This window comes from Apteryx rowi, unplaced genomic scaffold (genome assembly GCF_003343035.1).
Source record: "Apteryx rowi isolate R43461 unplaced genomic scaffold, aptRow1 scaffold_652, whole genome shotgun sequence".
Lineage (NCBI taxonomy): Eukaryota > Metazoa > Chordata > Aves > Apterygiformes > Apterygidae > Apteryx > Apteryx rowi.
The window spans coordinates 287521-310272 of NW_020450930.1; positions in this window are offsets into that span (position 1 = coordinate 287521).

Consider the following 22752-nt stretch of genomic DNA (forward strand, 5'->3'; position numbering starts at 1 on the left):
ACTAGAAAAACTGATTTCAGCTGTAGAAATTTTGCTCTGAATGAGAATCTAAACTTCAGGATTCAGAACTCGTATTTCATTTTCTGAACTTGATCTGAGTCCCCTCTCAATTTCTCATGTTTTGGTTTGTTTTCCAAAAGGAAACAAAGCAAGAACAAGTTGAGGGTGTTCACAGCTTTAAAGTCTGAATTTTGCAAAATACCTTCAAAATGTTAAAATATACCAAACTGCAGGTGTCATTAAAAATGGCAGGAGAGGACAAAAGCTACATGTCTCCAAATAATACTGCATTAGCCACATTCTTTCAAACTGCAACAGACAAYAAGTCGCAATGCTCAGTAAACAAAGGATTTGCTTTCTTCTTAATCCAAGTTCCTATCTTCTGAAACAGTTGGTTGGGGAAAAAAAATGCTACATTCTCTTGGGCTCCATAAGAAGACAGGAATTAAATATCAGGCTTAAGAGCCTATGAAAGGACATAGCCTAGTTCATAAATATCTAGTGGAAATGTTTAATCAATATATAACTATTATTTTCAGAAAACTCTGAATTTAATTTGCAACTCAAAAAAAAAAAAAAAAAAAAAAGCACTGCTGCAGACATAAGGAAAAAGAAGCAATAATAGGACTTGATACCAGAAGAGGATAAATGATGGCTGTTTATTTTATGCAGCTAAATCCACTCAGTCACAACTTTGAGCAAAATTTTTTTTTTTTTTAAATAGACCTTCAGTCTTTATGAAGACATAATGCTTTACAAATAACTTCACTTTAACTTGACAAGATTTACCTAAATGACACACATGCGTATGCCACAATTTCATAATGCCAATAAGGTCATCGTAACCGTCTTCTTCATTCATTTTTTAATAATTACAATAACAATAAATAAAATGACCTAGCAGAAGGAATTTTCTTAAAATGCTTTAGAGAGGGGTCATAGCAAAAACAAATACATGATCATCATAAAAGTATCTTCACATATTTTTCCATTATATCTAAGGAGAGCACCAACCAGCACAGATACACATAAAACAATTTAATTTGAGACAAGCTCAGATGAGCTTTGCACATCTACAGCGTCAGGAAAAGACCCCTCTGGACTCAGATGATAAAACAGATGCATCAGAGTAAGCCGAGCCACATTTACTTGATAACAGACCTTGCTAATTAAGATCACATTGGGCCACCAGTTGGCCAACACAACACCACTAGTTGGCCAACACAACAGTCGTTTACAACTCTCATCTCGGTTTATTAACACCACATTTGAATACTAAATCAAATGAACTTTCAGTAAGAGCCAAACATCTGTTTGCACATTCCTTTTGAGGAGCGTTCTCTCCCTGCACTGATAGCAATTATTCTCTGTAAAGTTCTAGATAAATGCTTCTTAGTGCATTTTGAGAGCTGTAGGCCTCAGCTGCATCAGCCCAGTTCAACAAAGCACGTAAGCACATCTGTGGCAAATCTTTTGGCCACAGAAGCTGATTTGCCAGTAAAAGCAGTTTTCAATAATGAGATCAAAAATGATTTGCAGGCAACAGATTTTAAGAAATTCTTGTTAAACAGTTAACTTTTTCACCTTCTATGTGAAGTGGTCTAAGGATAAGATACAACCCAGGTGTGTATAGCCAGACATGATCTATCCAACACTTGAAGATTCCAAACAAATTACTCAATTCAGAAATGTTTCCAAACTCTCAGGTCTGCCACCATCTTCAGTGAGACCAGATTAACAACCATTTACATTTATCTCTCTTTTTAAACCTCAGTCAGAATATTTAAGAACTCAGAGCTGGTGAAAAACGTCAAGGTGTATATATATATATTTTATATATATATATATACACACACACACACGTATATATATATATTCCAGTTGTAGTACTAGTGTTAGATTTTAGCATAGCTAGAACTAAAGAACTAAGTTTCCTCACATTTTCAGCACTACAAATTAAACTGTAGAGCTTTCTCCCACCTAGAAGAGGACGAACCTCCTCTCTTGAAAATAGAAACATCTGTTCGCTAAAAAGACATCTGCTAAAGAAGTGAAGAGAGCAGGCTGTAAACTGCTTAGTCAAATAGTTTAAAGATAATGAAGAAATAATTAATTACAAGGAAAAAACTATAAGATGAGATCTGCATGTAATTAGCTGTACTCAAAATGCCAAAACACTATACTCAGGAAAATATAATTAATGAGTTCTTGAGAGCTCCTGATGATTCTTGCTAACACAGTGAGAAAGGGTGCTGCAATCTGCTCCAAAAGTTTACTGGGTGGAGACCTGTGGAGTTGGGCTCCCTGCTTATAGTAAGGCATATGCTGGAACAGTATGTTTTCATACTGTGCCCAAGTCCCATTAGACTTGGCAAAGCCACAACCTATGGATTATGAGGCTCACACCCAGCCAAAGTCAGCTTTACCAGCACAGGCTTGTCTTGCTCCAAGTGCAACAGCATGAAAATATATTATGGTTTTGGGCACTCGTGGAGATTTCATTGATGAAGAATACATTGGATCTGATCCTTCACAAGCTACTAATTATATGGCTGTGGAAGTCAAAGAAACATGCAGTTTACATTTATTTAACAAGCAAGGGGTGGTGGTGGGGAGATTATGTCCACTTACTATTCTGCCTGTGCTCAGAGTTTTTAACACACATAGACCAAAACTGAAAAATAAAAGATGAATTAAAAATGTGAACGTATTTTTTTTGAAGTAGAAATTAAATGATAAATGAACTATTTCTGTTATTTCACTTTCATTTTGTCCTGCTATTCGTTTGGAAAACGTCACTCCCTTCCATCTTCCCACTTTACAAACAAAAGCTCTTTGCTATCTTACTAGTTGTTTTCTTCTCATAGGAGAGCAAGTGACCTGCAACACCCTTACTAGGACCAGGAAATCACAGGACGGCCCAGCCTATTTGAAGTCATACACCAGTTCCAAGGCATCTCCAYATGCTGGTGGCAAAAACAAGAGCAATTTTACCGCTCCATCACACAGATGTCAAGACAAGCCAAGATAGGACTGCCTACTTCCACCCTTCTTGAACTGCCTGTTTGGACATTCAAAAAACACACCTCTGCCCTGAGGCTGGACACTTCCGCCTAAAGGCAAAGCTATTGCCTCCACAGCAGCAGCRATTTTTTGTTTTGTTTTGTTTTGTTTTTGGCCTGCTTGCAACAGTATGGCACTAAATATATAAATAAATAAAAGACAGTGGAGACTACCATTTCCCTAGTCTCTATGTGACAAACCTTGCCCAGGCCAATGCTGTACACAGCAGTTGCTGATCCGCATGGGTAAGAGGGAACTAAACCACCTCCTTCTGTTTATCTTGTAGTAACTTTTTCCTACTGCAACGGATTCTGCTACCCTGAGGCAAGGCTAGGAAGGCACCTTCTCTAGTCATCTACCTTGGCAAGCCAAAAGAAATCAGCCTGCAGGCAGCACAGGGCTTACAGCCTGCCAGTTGGACCATTCAGACACACACTGTTCTCCTACTGCACATTTACRGACATTGCCAGGTGAGGTCATAAAATTCCTCAGTTTCCCTTCTGTATTTGCTTTTCATTAAAGATAGTCAGAAATTTTAGAAGGAAACTTTTTTCAATGGAAAATGCTGATTTGTAGAAAGAAATTTCTACAGGAACTGACACTGTCAAAAATCTTTCAATGAAAACCAGACGCAGAAGACTAGCCAGCCCACCCACAGACGAGTTCCCTAGGGGAGTGAGTCCTCTTGGCAGACTTCCTGAGCTCAGATTTGCAAAGAAAAATTATTTGGAAATGTGAAAATTTCCATTGTATGGATGTTCCAGTTCCCACACAGCTTCCATGTTAATTGGTTGGTTTTAAAACAACCAAGTACCTAAGATGTAGGCTCRTCCTCTCAGGAACTGAATCAAAACCAGCAGTCAATAGCAGGCTTTAAGACTTATCAGGACCATGCTGCCATTACCTAAATTAGATGCAGAAGGAAAGACTCTACCATACCATTCAAGAAGAGGGAACAGTAGAGAAGTGCTGTTTCTTCAAGCTAAGGTGAAAAAAAAACCCACAGAGTATCTGCTGTAAACAGAGGACAGAGCCRTCCTGCTGCCCATAGGTTATATCGTACCCCTTCCTTTAATCTTTGAGTTCAGGCCAGTAGGGAACAAGACTCAACGATCGGAGATGAAAAGCTAGTCACAACCAGCTTGCATACCTCATCAGGCAAAAAGAAAATGAAGGAACTGCATTTAACATTTGCATAAACCCTCTAGAAAGAAATTTATTTTTCCTGCAACTTTTACACAGACACTATGAACACAACTGTTAAACAATCCTCCTTCAACTAGCAGTGGAAACAAACAGTTATAACATTGATGAAAGGGCCAGAGATTAATACTGTATATAAACAAACTATAGTAGGCCATAAAACCTGTTGGTTTTTTTTAATTAAGAGCTGAAATTCTAATATAAAGTGAATTGTACGACAGACAAAATTCAGCTTTCTTTATGCTCAAGAACCTGGGACAGGCATATTTCTTAACTGACAATAATTAAGAAGGTAAGCCCACTGCTGCTAAGTCACCAAATTAGTCTTGGAAAACAGAATTATTTTACATATTTTCCCCCTGAATATCTGTTCCACAAAAGACTAAAACTGAGAACACTTCTCTCTACATTTCACTTTGTGCAGGAATATCTAACACATATTACATTTGTATGTACATCTGTACATTTGGACATTCCTGTGTGCTTATCTTTTCAGTCAGCTGCAGGAAGCATCCAGCCCCTGCTCAGCAGGCCCTCTCCAAAGCTCTGAACAGTGCTCTCCTGCCTGAACCGATGAGACCATGCTGGGTTTAAGCAGAAAAATCACCAAGTACTATGAGTAGCCACATTGAGTAAATCAATTTCAGCTCCTCCAGAATTTCCAGTTGAAAGTCTTCAACCAGCCTAGAGGAAGGAGAAGGGTGGTCCTCTGGAGAAAACCAGCTCAACTCTAACAAGGGAAGCAGGGTAGGATTCTTCAGGAAGGCAACCCCTTGACAGGTACCTTGACAGGTAATGGGAGTCGTTCACTGTTGACGCAAAGGTTAGTGACCTTTTTGTTCTAGTCTGATTGCTTTGTTTTCCTTTGGCTATTCTACGTAAACCTCCCTCAGGACAACAGATCTTTGTTTGTCCTACCTGGGAAGTAGAGAGCTGTCTGCAGCTGGCACTCAGAATTTCTAATTCTCCTGTAGCTTGGCCCACAGACATTACCAAATAYGCCCTCTGAAAATATCACCACCTGCAAGACAAGAAAGTGGAACTACAGACATACGTGGGATAGAAAATTGATAGCTTTCTTAAAAACAAAACAATAGGAGGCAAATGAGCACTAGTCTTCCATTTCTACACAATTTCATGTGAACAGAACAAAATATTCTCATAGGACAGATGTCATAGTACTCCATATTTGATGCAACTTGAAAACAAATTTTGGCCTGACAGGTTCTAAGTATATACAGCTTTAGGAAAGGCCACCAATGAGTCACTCCAAATTAAGACACTCCAGCATTCAGGAAAACAAGAAACAAAACATCAGAAGTTTTCTTCTGAGATAATACTTGTTTATCTCAATGGTTTAATTTTTCTGTAGTAATCTGATAACCCAAAAAAAGATGCACTGCACAGAAGTGCTAGATAGCTCAGGACTGTTTTGCATATTTGCAACTTTCAGGTTGCATTTTCAGGTTGAAAACGTGACTGGAAAGGGAAGCGAATAACAATCTTTCATATGGTGTACTGAGCAACCACCAAAAGCCTTTTTGTCATCACAGTAACAATTCATGATTCTTCTTTTTTTAAATAAAGAAATAACTCTTCCTTCTTTCTTAGACAGCCAGTTCTTGAAAGTCAAGCCTGGTATGTCTGGATCCTTCTACAATTCCACCCCCATTAGCAAATATTTTTAATTTCACAACTTCTGTTATGTGCTGACAGGGATTAGGCTCCAGAACAGGAACTTAACGAACTCAAAGCTGGATTAAAACTTTAATTGTATGTGAATACAAGAACAAAGAGAGAGAACAAAGATGGCCAAGAAAAGGGGCTGACTAGGACCTGACTGAAGCAAGTGGCTTGGCTATCACCAGCATAACAAACTGCCATAGTGCAGTTACACATTTTAGAACTTCTTGTTCTCCCATGCCAGCGCTCACCCTTACCAAAGTCATCCTGCTTCTCTAGCCTCCAGAAACACTCCCARTCAATGTGTTCTGCATATTCATAGCACCTCTGGATAATAACCCTAATTGCTGCCTCCTATTTGGCATCCAAACAAGAATTTCATTTGTCTATAAACACAAAAGCAGAAGTATTTGTTTCAAATGCTGCTACATGCGAGAAAAAATAATTTACACAAAAAAATACATTATGTCAGCACTGTCACTTTCTGAAGCCATATGACAGTATGTTGCTGTCTTCTTCAAAGTAGGGAAATATTTTTTCCGCCATAAAGTGAGTGTTACTTGATGAAACAAATGCTTTACTAACTAATGGAGAATGAAGCATTTTCAGAAATGCCTCTCATCTAGAGCCAAGCGGAGGACACAAGCAAAAGCAAACTGCTTCTTCAGTTAAAAATAAAAATTTTTTTGATTTCCAACTTTTCTTCTTCCATTACTATCCCTGGTATTTTTCATTCTCCTGACTGTAAGTAAGCAGATACAATATTTCACTTTCTAGCTTACCTTTCCTCATGCAAACACATTTCAGCAAATAAGCATTATTTCTATTTACAGTGATTCCAAGAACCACCTACTTGCTTCATTTTAGGACTCTTTTTTTGATAAATGAACATACCAGTCTTTTTATATTACAGCAATTTTTTAAGTAATAACATCAATAGCTTCAATAAAATGCCCTGACAGTCCTAGTAGTGCTGCTTTTGATGAAGGCCAACATGAAGTTTGGTATTAAATGCAAGCGGGGAGGACTGAGTAAACACAGATGGACCTTAGATATAATACCCACCTTTCCACAGCTTCAAAGTGGAAGCATATTGACCATGTGGAGTAGGAAAGTTTGCCTGAGGTCTGTGTTGTACAAGCTCAGTGAACAAGTAAAAGACATCAGTCTTCAGTAAAGGGCCATCAACTTAAGCATCAGAAAAATGAAAGATGGTAAATTTTCTACCAATTTTTAAGGGCTGTTAAGGTGATTCATGGGCCTACAAGCTAGTAAATCTGACTTCCACACTACAACATTTACTGAAAACCAATAAAGAATAAAATTAGACTGATGGATAAACATGATAGATTGGGCAATATGTAAGATAAAATCTAGAGGTTTTTGAAAGATACAATRAGTATGTGTGCAAGGGTGATCCAGTAGGTACAAAGTTGAATTTCCAGGAAATTCTTGACAAAACTCGCACCAAAGGCTTTTTAGAGAAACCAAACCAGCATGGAATAAGAGGGAAAGTACTCTCCCAGACTAATACTTGGTATTAGGAATAAACAGTAGGCATAAATGATCAGATTTCATAACAAACAAACAGTGGGATTTCCTCCCACTAGCAGCTGGGACCTCTTCTGCTCAATATGATATGAAGGGGGGGGGGGGGACAACAGCAAGACCTTGAGGTTCTCAGATAATAAAAAAGTATTTATCAAATGAACAAAACAAATATTGCCCAAAACAAAAGCTAACTGAGAAGAGCTACAGGAAAAAACAACATTAACTGTATATCCCTAATAATAGGCTCCAAATTAGCCATTCCTAATCAAGAAGTAGAATTTGGAGTTACTTTGGCCTGTTCCCAGTGTTCTACAAATGAAATGACAGGAATTATTAGGAAAAGAACAGACTCTTAGATATTGCATACAATCCTGATTACTTAATCTAGTAGAAAAAGTATGGAAAATGCAAATGTGGCCATACAAATYAGAGATTTGAAATGGCTTCCCCATCAAGGGAGAGACTATAATAGATGAGGACTCATCAGTATGGAACACAGACAACTTCAGGCGGATTAGCAGAAAGTCTGTAAAAATGATATAGAGAAAGTCATAGGGAACAATTATTCACCTTTTCCTCATAAAATGAGGACTAGAGGGCATTTCACGCAATTATCATATACCAGGTTTAAAACGAACGAAAGGAAGTACTTTTCATACAACACAATTAAATTGTGGAACTCACTGCCACAGGACGGTGGAGAGGCCAGAAATATAAATAGATTCAAGAAATTCATGGAGGATTGGTCCATTGGCAGTTATTAAATGCAATGAACTGGATGCAAACTCTGACTTAGGAAGTCTTTAAAAAGCAAAACATTGGAAGCTGGGGGAGTGGAGGGAGGGTTTTTGGTTTTTTTTTTTCCTTAAGTGTGCAGTAATTCCAGAGTCATGGACAGCATACTAGACAGGTGCACTGCTGGTCTGAYCCTGCATGGCCACTGCTGTGGGGAGAACAGTCAGATCACAGGTGCTCAGAGATGTTCTTCAAAGCACTAAAGTGATAAAAAGAAAAAATAATAATAAWAAAAAAAAAATCACATAGCCAAGAGAACTGTGGTTTGTTTCCATCTTTGTCACTCTTAACTGGCACAATCTTGGACACATTAATGTCACTATGTACACACCAACTGAAGTTCTCTAGCGATTTGCAACTTACTTTGAAGTTTTCATATGAAAAATGCCGTAGAAATAAAATAGAACAAAGTAGAAATGTGTTTATTTGCACACTATTTTCCTTTATAGCTAATAGCTTGAGTAATTTTGAATTTTCCAGAATCCAGATTTCGACCCCCTGGGCAATTAATGGCTATATGGGGGCATTACAGTAAATGGAAATGGGTGTATTGGGAAGGGGAGCAGAGGAACAGTTGCTAGGCATAGGAACACAGGAGTGGCTCTCAGGACTCTCTCTTTACTGTAAGACCAGATTTAGTTCAGGACAGCACTACTTCCACAGCATTAAGCCTACTAGGCACAAGAGAAAAGTCAGTTTACAACATAGACTACAGACATCCAAGAGCAGACTACAGTCACAGCACTTTGACTGGAAATGTTTTAAAACAACGGAATGTCTTCAACTCTGCTAGACTTCTAGGGGACTCGATTTCAAATGATTGAACTTGGCCACGTATCTCCCTTTAGTCTTGGTGAGTTAACATATAAAGAAAATGTAAATCAGCCAATCTTTCAAGAATTTGACTCCATGTATTTTTCTAATCCTCAAAAATGACAAAAATAAAAGTCTGAGTGTTATTCTCACCCAGCTTATTTTTTCCAACAGTGTTAAAAAACAGAAAAAGACCCAGGAAAGATGTCAGCCAGCTGTACAAGGCTCATTCTGAATGGCTTTATAGCATAATGCTTCATCACTTGATGTTACATATGCAATTCTACAGAAACAGGTATCACAGTGTAACAACTGTTGTTATTATTTTGATGTTACCAAATCTATAGTACATCTACCATGTTTGACATCAACTGCTTTTCAACCAAACATGGCAACATGAAAGCCCAAGTCATGAAGAAGCAAGGCCACACACAACAAAAGAAAGGAAACGACACCTGTATCTGCTGAGACAGGGTAGGTGATTCCTTCCACAACATGATAGGCTCTCCTAGACAGGACAGCTCTTTCCATCTGCCACTAATTTCACAACTATTGCCAGTTAAAGTGGTATTCTGAAAACCATCTACAATATTGGAATTACCATTCAGCATTTAATTAGTTTCTGCTACAACAAACAATTTGCTCTTGTACAGTATTGCAGGACATGCTTTTCCATTCCTGTTTACATTTTTTTTTAAATACTGGTGCCCTACCCTGTTGCTAGTTGTTTACTTCCCCCCCCCCCATGGAATTTTGTTTGGCCAAGAGCATCTTGTTTTTCATGGAAGCCCTAGCGGGAGGTAGGAATCACAGAGCCACAGCAATTAATGATAAACAGACGCTATTTACTGATTAGTCTGAGCATCCCACTGACAGGAGATAGTAGTGCCCATTTTAAAGCCTCATAAAATCTAGACACACCTTTCTGTCTCCATGTTTCCTCTGCTAGTTTTTCTTCTTTTTATACACAATAAATCTGAAACACTCTGGCTTCCTTCTGTGTTCCTCCACATTCACAAGATGTTGTTTGCTGTAGACATCTCAGGAATTCAAGTTTAGATCCTTTGTTCACCTTATTGCATAAAGCAACTGGCACCTGTTTAACTTGGAAAACATACTGGAGATGAGGAAGCCTACCATACCCTCAGCTTTTGCAAATCAATCTGTGCATCTGTCTTTAGTCTTTAATCTTTAATCTGCTGCCTGGGATAGACAAAACAAATCCACAAAAATACCAGCATCACTTAAAATTAAGACAGGGTAATAGTTAAAAAATTAAATTGCATTTAGTTATATAATTAAGCTCCAATCTTTAATTAAGGAAAAGAATATTGTGGTAGGATGTAAACGTTCAGAATTTTGGTATCGCTTTGAACAGAAACTAATGAAGTTAAAAAATTCTAGCTGAGTGAACTGGGCTTCAGTAAAGACAAAACATAAAAAGGGGAGAAGAGTGTAAACATGGTCAAATCAACATACACAGATCATTTAAGTGATGTTAGAGGTTCTTCATGAGATGCACTATTGAAAAAAGCAGAAACACATCACCTACCAACACTCGACCCATTCCCTAGATCAGGGGTATTCTGAAGGAAGAGACATTCATGGCCTACTGTGAAATCTAGTCGTCGTCCCCCCCCCCCCCAAAAAAAAAAAAATCAGAAATGTAAAATATAATAAGTTGACTTTCTTCAGGACACTTAGTCACTTCCTCAGAAGCTCTGAGCAGCAAACAAACTCACCACCCTAGCTGCTTGTTTGCAGTGATACAAAAATTTTCACCCTATACTCTCCCCATTCTGCATCAGAAAGCTAGAAGGACACAGGATGCTTTGGGAAGTGCCAACAGCACATCAGTAACAGTTCTGAGCATTTGTTTTGGCAGCAGAAGACAACAGACATGACGTATCATATAGTCCAGGTATATCCCAATGTCTTCCTTGGCTTAGGACAGGCTCCCTGTCACCTGACTGCCTGTGCCCAAGATCAGCAACCTCTGTAATAAGCAATGACAGTATCAGGTATACAAGGTAATTCAATGCAAAATTTCATTTTGATACTGTGCTCTTTATCATTAACTCTTCTACCATATTGCCAAAGCCCAGTGGTTAATTCTGTTTCTGGATACAATTCCCACYGCAGAATCGAGGTAAGATATACTTAAGACAGCAAACTAGAGCATACGCATTTGTGTTTTGAGCTGAAAAATTCCCTCCTCCTCTTCTCATCYGAATAAGCATGTGTTATGTTTTGTAGTTACAACAGCCATAGGCATACACTGACATGAAGGTGTATATTGTGCCTGTAAAAACAGGTAATAYTGCAAGTCTAATCTGTTTCTCACTTAGCAAGGGATAACTTATTTGAAGTTAAGGTAAACAGGAAAAAAACATGCAAATGAGAGAGAGTCAACATTTTATACCAAATGGGGCTGTACCAGCAGGAGTAAAAAAAATCATTCCCACAAAGTATAAGTGAAATAAAACATAAAGGATCCAACTYTTCCCTACACTTGCACAACACAGTGAATGAACATAAAATGTTATTAAATCAGAACAGCAGCATTTTACACTATTTTGAATGACAACACACAGTGAAAGGCAGGCAGGAACAAGGCCCATAGAGGATATGTGGTTTGCCCAAGGTCACACACCAAGTCAACAGCAGAAGTGAGATGAGTTCCCTACTCCTGACCCCCTGCAAACCAAGACAACAGGCTCCCTTGTGGCCCCTCCCTCCCCAGACCTGCAGTCTGAAGTTTTTCCCCTGCACAAATGAAATGGAAAAAAATAAAGGAGTCTGTTGTAAGAAAGAGACTGAGCTTTTTTTATGATCACTAGTCCAGTACCCAGAGCCCTGTTTATACTGTAACTTTTCACTCTTCAATCAAAGGAAATTAAAATAGTATTTTAGTGTTTAGCAAATACCTAATAACTTCCTGGGACATACATTAGACAGCATATGAACTGAGAAAAGCTTTTGATCATTATCTTGGGAGCTACAGAGCACAGCACAGCATAAAGTTTACACTCATGAGATCTGTTTCCTGACACAACAGCTAGAAGAACTCAGCATCTATTCAATGGGAAAATCATGAAAGCTGGAAAGCGTATAAGCATATGATTTCTATAACTTTTATTACATGCATATAGAGTGTCCATTTTTCATTTACCAGAGGGTACAATGTAAAGAGAAAATTAATTTTCTGAGTGTCCCACCGTGAAAAGGTATTATACTTACAACTCAAAGACTTCAGTTAATCTAGGATAAAGATCAAGTTAACAGGGAGAATAGCCACTCCACAGGCTAGATACAAACCTTCTAAATTTGGTTATTTGTATTCCTAAACYGCTTAAAGATACAGGCACAGACTTGTATAAAGAGGCTAGTCTCCCTTCATTCTCACCTCTCCTGTGCCATCTACTGTTTACAAGTTGTTACTGAAAGTAATACTTGGTTAAAGATTCTGCTGACCATTGCTTTCCTGCTCATTCAAGACCGGAAAAGAAAAGAATTGCCTTTGAATTTAAACTTAAGTGATGTAAGAATTAGAAATGAATAAAAAATATGCACATTCATATGTACACATATGAACAAAGAAAAATCTAATAAAGCTGTTTACACCCAAATCTGGGAATGCAGCACATGCTTATTTAAATACCATATTAAAAAAAAAAAAAAAGCACAAAAGCACAGTTTCCTAATAGTCATAGTGTAATGCAAGTAGCACACAGATCCCTGTCAACGCATCTGGATAGGGAAAAAGACCTATGGAGTATCAAATGGAATCATCTTTTCATACATAGTTAGTTCTTCATTTCTGCCCACTCTGTGGTTTGCCCCCATACAGTCATAGACAGCCACTAATAGCAGGGGCTGCAACAATACTACAGACTTTTTCCTTGACTTAAACCTTTGTCATGCTGTGGACTCAACTTATTTACTGAGCTGAAAGCATGTACCATCTCTATAGTATATAGCTAGATAGCGCTCCCTTCCATCAAGTTAAAAGTTGCTTGATGCTTCAAACTGCAGAAATGGACTGGTGATTTTGTGGTTGGAAGTGCTGACCCCAAAAAATGGACCTACAGCTGTGTCCTACATGCTAGACTTCCTGGCAAATATAGCTATTCTTTCTGGAAGGTCCAGTATTGTTCAAGTATGCCACAAAACCATTTGTCTTCACAGTGATGACAGAGAAGTAGAAGGTTTTTCAAAAGCTATAAGAGTGTGGAGGAAATATTTGGTAAGTTAACTGCTTCTTGACTAAAACTGAGAAACCTTCTCAAGTTCACAAGCTAGTGGTGAATTCTGGAACAGAAAAGGAGGAATTCACCATTTGGGAACAGAAACACAGATAAAACACTGCCAAATTCTCCTTGTGTCCTTGTGAAAGGAGAACATCAAAGGTCTGAATTCTCACTTCAGGGGAAATGTGTTTTTCCCTGAATGTGGGCAATCTGTAATTTAAGGACCCCATATGTGTACTCTTTTCTGTGTTCCCTAAACTCAGAGAAGAAAGATGGTGGGAGCAACTTCCGAGCTACAGTCCCCAGAGGCACTGACTKTGTATCAAATCAAGCCAAACCAACACAGTTTTATTGGGTTCAACAAACTAGACATTTGATTCCGATTCAAGTCTTAGTTTAAGACAAAATATTTATTTTCCAACTGAAAGTTGGAAGAAAAGGTTTTAATGGAAAATTTTTAGCTTTCAGGAAATTACATTTTTTTAAACAAAGCAGCTCAGTGAAAACTCTTAACTCGTTTTAACCTTCCTTCCCATAGCATTTGGTTTTATTCTAAAATCCCCACTACTGGAAGGTACAGTTACATAAGAATCTCATCTTTTATTTAAAAATAAACATTTTTGCTTGTGGAGGTATCCCCTAAAACCTAAAAAGAAAACACTTTAAAGAATGTAAACAGTAAAAAAAAAAACACATTCAGTCTGAGAATTTTGTGATTTTTCACTTTGAAAAGCCTGAGCACATTTCCTTCCTTATCACCCTCACCCCCAACCAGCAACACCAAGTTGATTTTGGTAAGTACCCCTTGCCAAACAGTAAAATAGCAATAGCTATTAGTTTCTCTCCTTTCCTAGTTACCCCAGCATTGCTGCTTCTGGGAAATTTGAAATGTTGGTTACAATCAAAGGAAATTTTTAGTAAGCATATTCTCCTTCGACAAGACCTTAGAGTGCTCTCATTCTCTCAGTAGACCAATGAGCCAGTCTGGCTGATGAGATGCCTACAGTGACCACTTAAACTATTCTCACTTTTTTTATTCAATTTGCTTCTGCCACACTGACTAAATGGAGTATTTTCTCTGACCACTGTGAACAGGACTCAAACACAGTAGTTACATAGAACAGTATTGCCTCGACGGATTAAGACTGGGTAAATCATATCTAGCAGTGTCATATTTGCTTATTCCATAACAGATGCTAATTACGGCATGGTACAAGACTCCATTTTTGCTGAACCGTTAGACAATTCCCATTTTTTCCGATTTATCAGGATTGCTCATCTAACAATTCTGATCCCAGGATGTATTCAGTCTACTCCAACGTTGGGACCCATTTACAAGCCTGTTGTCACTTGGCTTTTTTTGTACATCATGTAGTCTTGCCTCTTCAATACAACTGAACTGTGTTTCTGATTCATATTAAAGCTCAACTTGAGGTTTTAAAGTTACCCTGGGGATTTAGCCACAATTCACACAGAAATGAATGGCTGCTCTGCAGCGCACTTCACTGGAGATCCAGTATTGGATACCTATAAAAGAGACAAGAGTGCCCCACATTCTCACCCAAGTGCTGGTGCTCATTCAATTCCTACCTTGCCATCTGAGTGTGGTGATGCTGTTGATCCTCACCAGCTGGACCTCAAGGAGCAAAAGAGGCTAAACTCAGATGTAACACAACTAGTTAGCTGCGAATATGAGCACTCTACAGACTGGCTGCTGCCTAGATCCATTCCAGTGACAAGAGCCTCTCATACCTCGCCACAATTCTCTAGAAAGGAAGAAGCAAGATCTCAACCATTTTTTCTGAAAACATACATGTACCATGCGCTATTCTGCTTACAACTGTACAAAGAATTGAGATTTTCCCAGGTAACTCAACTCCACCTGCTTAAAAAAAGTGTTGGAATGGCCACAGCCACTCATATGCTATCTGCTCTATCATTTGGATATAAGCTATTTTTCCATCTTGCAAAACACTAAGGTTTTATAATTTCTCTGAATCTGAACAAAAAAATTAACATCTTTCAAATACTTCAGTGCCTGAAGTTTATACCATAAATTGGGGTGAGAGGGTGGAGGGGGGATACATAAAAGGGTGATACGAAATGAGAAAGAAGGATGAATAAAATAACATTTTGCATTTGGCCAGTACAGTGCATCATGTAAGTCTATTTAATCTTCATAAATAATTTAGTATTTGCATGAGGATAATGAGCAATTTGAAAAGTTTTAAGGACACAGATGAAAAATAAATGGAGAAAATTCCAAGTGTACAGAGTAATACATGAGAAGAATGGAAGTATCTGTAAGAGAAGTAAAGAAGGAGGCATGAAATGAAATGAAGTATCAAGAATACGTATCCTTGAAGAAGAGCATGACAATGACTAGCAACCATTATTGTTTCAAATTGCAGAACTGTGCAAGATGGACCTCAAAGACAGACATGGGAGAGCAAGACTCTCCACAGTAACTGCTAACATTACAATGGGAATTAACAGCAGAATTGCTGTAAAATCTTTAGATGACTCGTTTTAGCATCTGTGTGAAATCAAGTAATGATACAGCAGCGCAGAGATGGTACAAGACTAGCACAAAGATACATCAGTGGTTATGTTCCATGCTTACATGTGTTCTTTCCAGTGGGTTGGTTGTGGGGTGTGTGGTTTTTGGTTTTTTTTTTTTGGGGGGGGAAGTGTCTGGCAGAAATTAAGACAGAGGAAGAACCCCTTCTCCAAACACTTTCTGTTGTGTAAGGAATCATGGGTATCACACAAAAGCACACAGATGACTTGCACAATCTTGTTATAGGCTGGACTTGCACACAGGTGTCATGTATTAGATACAGCAAGGAGCAATGGCCGCAAACTGAACTTGGAAGGTTCAGAATAAGCAATAGGAAACACTTTTTCCATAAGCGGGTACTGTAGCCCTGGAACAGGTCACTCAGAGAGGTGAGCCTCCATCCTGGGAGATTAAGTGTCAGCTAGACAAAACCACAACTAACCTGCTCCAGCATCATTGATAGTCCTGCTTCAAGCGGGGGGTTGGATTAGACAGTCTCCAGACATTTCCTTTCAACTAACATTTCCATCATACCAGGGCAAGACAGGGATGAGTGAGGATCTGCTCCTTATCTTGTACAACTGTCTCAAGATTAACCCTCTTCATGGCAGTATCAGAGTTACAAGGTGGTACTCTGCACCTGTTTTAAGACCGTCAAATGTTGATTAATATTTAGGCGTCTTGCTTCAGAAAATGTCAACACAATTTTATATGTAGAGTTAACATGTAAATGATCTCTTTTGAACAATTGTAAATTATTATAATTTAGTGTAAATAGCGACTATTGCTTCAACTGAAATAAATGCATGTAAACATAGAAGAAAGTGCATGAGTATTCAGACTGATTTGAAAGTTAACAAATAGCTGCAAGACTTATATGTGTTGCTAAATTCTTGTGTTTTGGGGGGGGGTATGATCTTTGTTCTAGGTTAAAAAATTTCTGCAAACTCTTCATTTCCTTTGTATGTAGTAGTGACTGTGATCTATAGCGAAGTACTATTTATTGCGCCTATTCTGGGCTAGGTTTGTGGGGCGGGGGGGGCGTTAAATGCTTTCATGGAGTGAAAATCTCTACTTCATACTAAAACTCTGCATCATGAAAACTCTCTGTACTTGACAGCAGAAGGGTAAAGGCATCCTGGACAGTAAGAAATTGGAAATTCAGAATCTGAGACTCCCTACTCCACCTGTTCTCCCAGCAGCTGCGTATTTGGGGCTCCTACCCAGTGAGGCATGCCAGCCTTCCCACGAGGAAAAGCAGTCCCACTCAGGTCAATGTTCACTGAAACTCCCAGTGATGAAACTGGCAGACAAGTCTGTTTTGGGAAACTCCTGTGCTCATGCTTCTTGTTATTTTCCTTCAGCATCTTCCAGTTTGTCAGTGGGGTCTAAAAATGTTGGCGTCAGGATCCAATGAAAAAACAGAGGAAATGCAGCAGGATTTATAAATGTGCTGAATGCACCCAGACCTAAGTAATATACCTAAGTAAGCTCACCAGGGAGCAAAGCATGTCCTCCGTGGAAAATCTTGATCACAATACTGTTTTTTTTTCACTGACCATTGCTAACAAACATCGCAGCAGAAACAGGGAAACCACAATTAAAGAGTAACCAACCCAGAATAACACAAGAGTAAAAACCATACAAAAACATTTCCCTTCCTCAGAACAACAACAACAACAACAACAACAAAATCACAAGAGAGCAGTCAGAGTTTAGTCAGGAATAAACAGAAGGGACTGATGAGATATCAGCAATGCCAATGTGTTCACCACATTATTTTTTAAACAGGGTTGGCAAATCAAGAGAGGCTGAAATTCAAATGTTTTAAGCAACTCTTTCAAATGATACCAAAGGGATTAAAACATGCATTCTGGAAAGCTAAGAAAAAAATATGAAACTGCAATTCTTTCTTCCATTATTCAGGAAGTTTGGCTTCATCACTAGTAATGCAATACCTGAGCACCTAAGTTACACCTCACAGCAAAATATGTAAAACATGCAAGTAGTCCATCTAGTCTGAATATATCTGTTTATCTTGAAGCTGTTACTTGCATTTAATTCAAAGGGGAATCCAGTGGTACAAAGATTATCTTCAGGGAGATGAGCACAAAGCACTGCAAGAGCTTCTCAAATTATATTGGTTCAATTAAATCAAAATCTCACTTGCCGAGATTTGTCAGCTATCTAGGCAAGCTCTAAGGCTTTCTTCATTTTTCCTTAAATTACAGTTTAAGCCACAAACAACTATTAAACTCATTCAGGTTTAAATTTACCTTGATTTCTGCTTCCAAGATCCATTTTCTCCAAATGAATAGTATTTCCCCTATAATCTATCTAAAAGATGATTGACCAAGTTATTTTGAAAGGCACCGTAAAATTTATTTACAATATAACCTCTGAAAACAAAACTCCCATATGAGTAGTTTTCCTTGATGCAAATACTCCATGAAAGTAATCATTTACATAATTACTATCCACAAAAGTACATCATTAGGATTGGACTACTTAAATTACAATTAGGCCTTAAAATGGGATTTGGCCATTCAGCTATAGAYCACAACTCTTGGAATTTGTACTAAAAGCAAATTTTAAGCATCTGAGATCATTAACTTACATCCCCAGTGCTGGTGCTGGACAATAGGCCCAATTTTTTTTTTATTTCATTGATCCTCTAGCACACAATTTTCAGAGGTTTGAACAGAAATATGAATCCAAACAGTTGTCCCAGACTATTTTCCTGAGGTGAACTGAAGACCTATTGACAGAGCGAGGCTCTGTTATTTCAGGTACTGTATGAGTGACAAAAAAAAAAAAAAAAAAGATTGCTTTGAGGATCTTGGAGCACAGGTTCAAGGCAGGCAACAACATGCAGGAACACACATGAAGTGGAGCAAGAGGATAAGATCAACACAGTCAATGTATCTGATAAATAAAAAGAATGTACATAGAGTATCCAACACGTGGCACAGTAGGCCCTGTTTATGTGATAGCAAAGGGCTGTCTGGGTTTCAGGAAAACTGAATATTTGAGCTTCCTTCTTCCTTTAATAATTCACTACTTCTGTTCTCCTCCTACTTCGGCCTCTTCCATAATTCCTCTCTTCTCTCTACCATCTGTTAGGATCAGCTGCACAAAGGAGCAAAGGCACAATTTCCAGTGGTTTTAGAAGTATTACATTATTAAATATTTTTGTAGATTCAGACCTTTGGGTAAAAATCAAGTCTTTCCTTTGGGCAGTTCCACAGTAAAAATAGTTCTTTGCTCTTTGTAATAGCTTCTCGTCAAAAATTCTCAGTACAAACTACCACCTTCCAAAAGTGCAATTCTAGGAAATGAAAATATTCACCCATACTAGCTAAATAAACAGCACAACTTACTTTTCTGTGCAAGTCCCCAATCGTCAAGAGAAGAGAAGCAGGTATCCAAGAGTAGCCCTCAGCAGCATTGTGGTAGCAACAATGGCACAAGACAGGGCGGAATATCTTTTCCGAGAATGAATCATCCAATAATTCTGTGCCTGACTGTTTTTAAACATATTTTATGTGCCAATACTACAACAAATACAGCTCTAAGTGCTACATTTTCTATTTATAAGGTTACAGCCAATCTGTTTCTGAAAAAAAATTGATGCCTCTTAGCTGCTCACTTTACAAACTCCCAAATGGCCAGAAGAAACTTATACAAATTGGAAATAGCTATGACGGTCACTTTTCCCTCTACATGAGTGCATGGAAAAAGTGTTTACATAATGGACATCGGTAATTCACCCTATGGAGAAACAGGTATGTGTATACATATACACACACACACAGAGCAGTAACTTTTGAATAGGCTTGCTTATGCTCTTATGCAAAATGTATATGAAGTTCACTGTTCGTATGCTAAAAGTTAACTCTCAGTAATGTTAGTTAAATCAAATTAACCTTATTCTCCTGTCCCTGAACATTGGCTTCTAAATGCAACAAGTCAGCAAGTGCCTTTCTTGATAAGTTTATGCCAACGAAACAGACTCCTTTGCTGTAACTAGCTCAGCCTAGTCAGGCCTTTGGTTGTGAAAGACTTAGGAAGATTAGTAACCAACAGTAACAGAGGGATATTCCCTTAAACAACATTTCAAGTAGAAGAAAAATAAATAGTAAATAAAAAAGGAAGTACGATTCCCTTCTACTAAATGAAAATACAGTTGCTTCAACAGGAAAAACTTAGCCAACTGCTTTTGACAGTGACTATAATGTTGTTAAGTTATGGTTAAATATAAGCTTGTGTCATAGCTCATAACAAAGAAGTGTCTTTAAGTGCAGGCACTATATAAGATAGTTAACTACCAGAGAAAGAGCTTATAAGGGAAAGAGGTGTACCTGCTCCTGTAGGCTGCCAACCACCTCTTTGTGAACAACCTATATTAGTAGGCTGTGCCAGGAGCACACAGGTCCCAAAAGCCTAATATACATCATGTGGCCACTTTGTTCTGCACAAGCAGAGAACCTAGCACAACAGAACCATGAACTGAGGCCACTGGCGCTTTTGGAAAACAAATAAAAACAATGGGACTAGTACTACTGTTGATCTCATAATGCATAACAGTGCGTGAACGATACAAAARCAGTCACACATGAAGAAATATCCACTGATACAATAGCAGCAAGTTCATTTTGCTGTATTTCAGTCACACTTCCATAGTCAAATCAGATATAGTAATGCTTCATTTAATAACTAGGAGTGTCATAATGCTATAGATATCATCTTGAAACAAGATCTGCTACATTTCCAGATCAGTAAGATGCAATTACCGTTCAGTCACCAGTGAGAGGTACTATGAAGACAAATGACTTGCCTCACAAAGCTGCCTCAGAAGTGCCATGTCAAATTTTGTTAAGTGGATTTCATTGCAAACACTCATTCTGAAGCTCTTTCAGTCAAACTAGCTAACTATATTGTAGTTACAGTTTCAGTAAACACTCACATAAACTCACAGTTTAAGACAAACTTCTAAAGATTTTAATGTGATTTTAAGAGATTTGTTTTTCTTTCATTCTTTATAGCAAGGATTTCCATTCCTGTTCTGGTTTTCTGTATTTCAACCTGTTAATTTAATTTCAAACAGAGAGTCCACTGCAACCTTTGCTCCATCAGTGAATCCCTACTTCCACCTCCTTTTAAAAAGATTTTTTAAAAAAAAAAAAATATTTAAATAGTGCTAAATTAAAATCTAAGCAGACACACGGCTATAAAGAGTTTGGTGAGGATATGAAGGTTGACATCTAGTTATTTGTACAACATCAGCATATTACCATACTTTAGTGTTGCTGTTAAAAAACATTTCACTGACAGAAGTGCATGACATATTATGACAACATCTGGCACTTTTCTAAAAATAATGGAGTTCATTTTCTTATCCTCTAAGCAGACTTGATGAAATGTAACAGTTCCTGGAGTATCAGTAACAAATTCAAAATCATAGCATCTCCAGTTTCTTCAGTATTGAGTATTTTAAACCTATTGCCAGCTTGAAAGTAAATGGCCAAACTCTGATGTGGCTTGCACTGAAAGCATCCTAACTAAAAACAATAGCATTCAACTGGGTGCAAGTCAAAGAAGAATTTAACCCAGAAGTTCTGACAGGGAAAAATTATGCTAGGCTTCCAAGCCTCACAGAAGCTTATTTTTCATGGCTTGCTCCCCTGCCTCTGTGGATGCCTAACGTATTCTTTGGCTGAAGTAAACCTAAAAAACTTGGGTCCTTTTTCGCTCAACTGAAACCACACAAGTTTGGAGAATCTCACATAAACAGACACATGAGAGCCTTTGGTAAAACTGCAGGCAACAGTTCTAATTTTTTGTTACATTGGAAAAATAAACTTAGTTTGTTTTCCTAACTGTTCCCTCTTCTCTTATAAACTCAGACACCCAAGGTCTTTATAAATAGATACCAGGTTAATAGTTTAAAACATGGGGATGAATTTTTTCCTTTGGGATACTCAATGGGAGTGCACATTCACCTGATGGTAGAATTTTTATCCCCAGGGGAAAGTTGTCTTAAGCGATTAATTCTTTGTATGTTCCTGGGATTCCCTCCACACCCAAAGTAGACAGTTTTGCCAAGATAAATTAATCTAGATATTTGGTAAAGTTAGCTACAATTCACCCTGACAACTTCTGAAAATGCTCTTCTGTATTGCAATTATAAATCTTGCATCTTTCTTCTACAGAGGTGTTTGTTACCTAAATGAAGCAGAAGCAGCTCTGTCTTTTGAATTACCGTAACATGGTTAACAAGACTGTGTACCCAAGTAGTGAGCACACAGAAAGCAGAAGGATTAGTGAATTTTCTAGGAAGTAGAACTSTACGTATTTTAGCATAATGAGATTAAAGGATTTAGGGCCAAGACGTGAAGTGCAGTAAGTGTTAATCCATTTACTTTCAGCCTGGTACATAGTAGCAGTCTCTGATTCTTGGACTGCATGAAGTGATGAATGATGTTTTTGCAAACAGAGAGCTTCATCCTCTCACGCTGCTCAAAAGAAACCTCTTATTAACTCCAGTGGAAATATTACTCGGCTTAGAGGAAATAGGATCAAGTCATTCATTTCATTTTAATGGACAGAAAACTCTTCAGACTCCATTTTGTTTCCTTAAAGGAAAAAAACAAAAAATGCTTAAACGGAGTAACTACGACACAAAGCCCTGAACTGTTACTCACTGTAACCTCAAACTGACCAGTGTTCTGTGAGGTATAAAATCAAGCCTGCATTAGAATAATCCCAGAGAGCCTWTTCTGACAGGTTCAGAATAAAACTGGTAGCAGTTCTGTAGGCTTTGCCGTGAGTGCA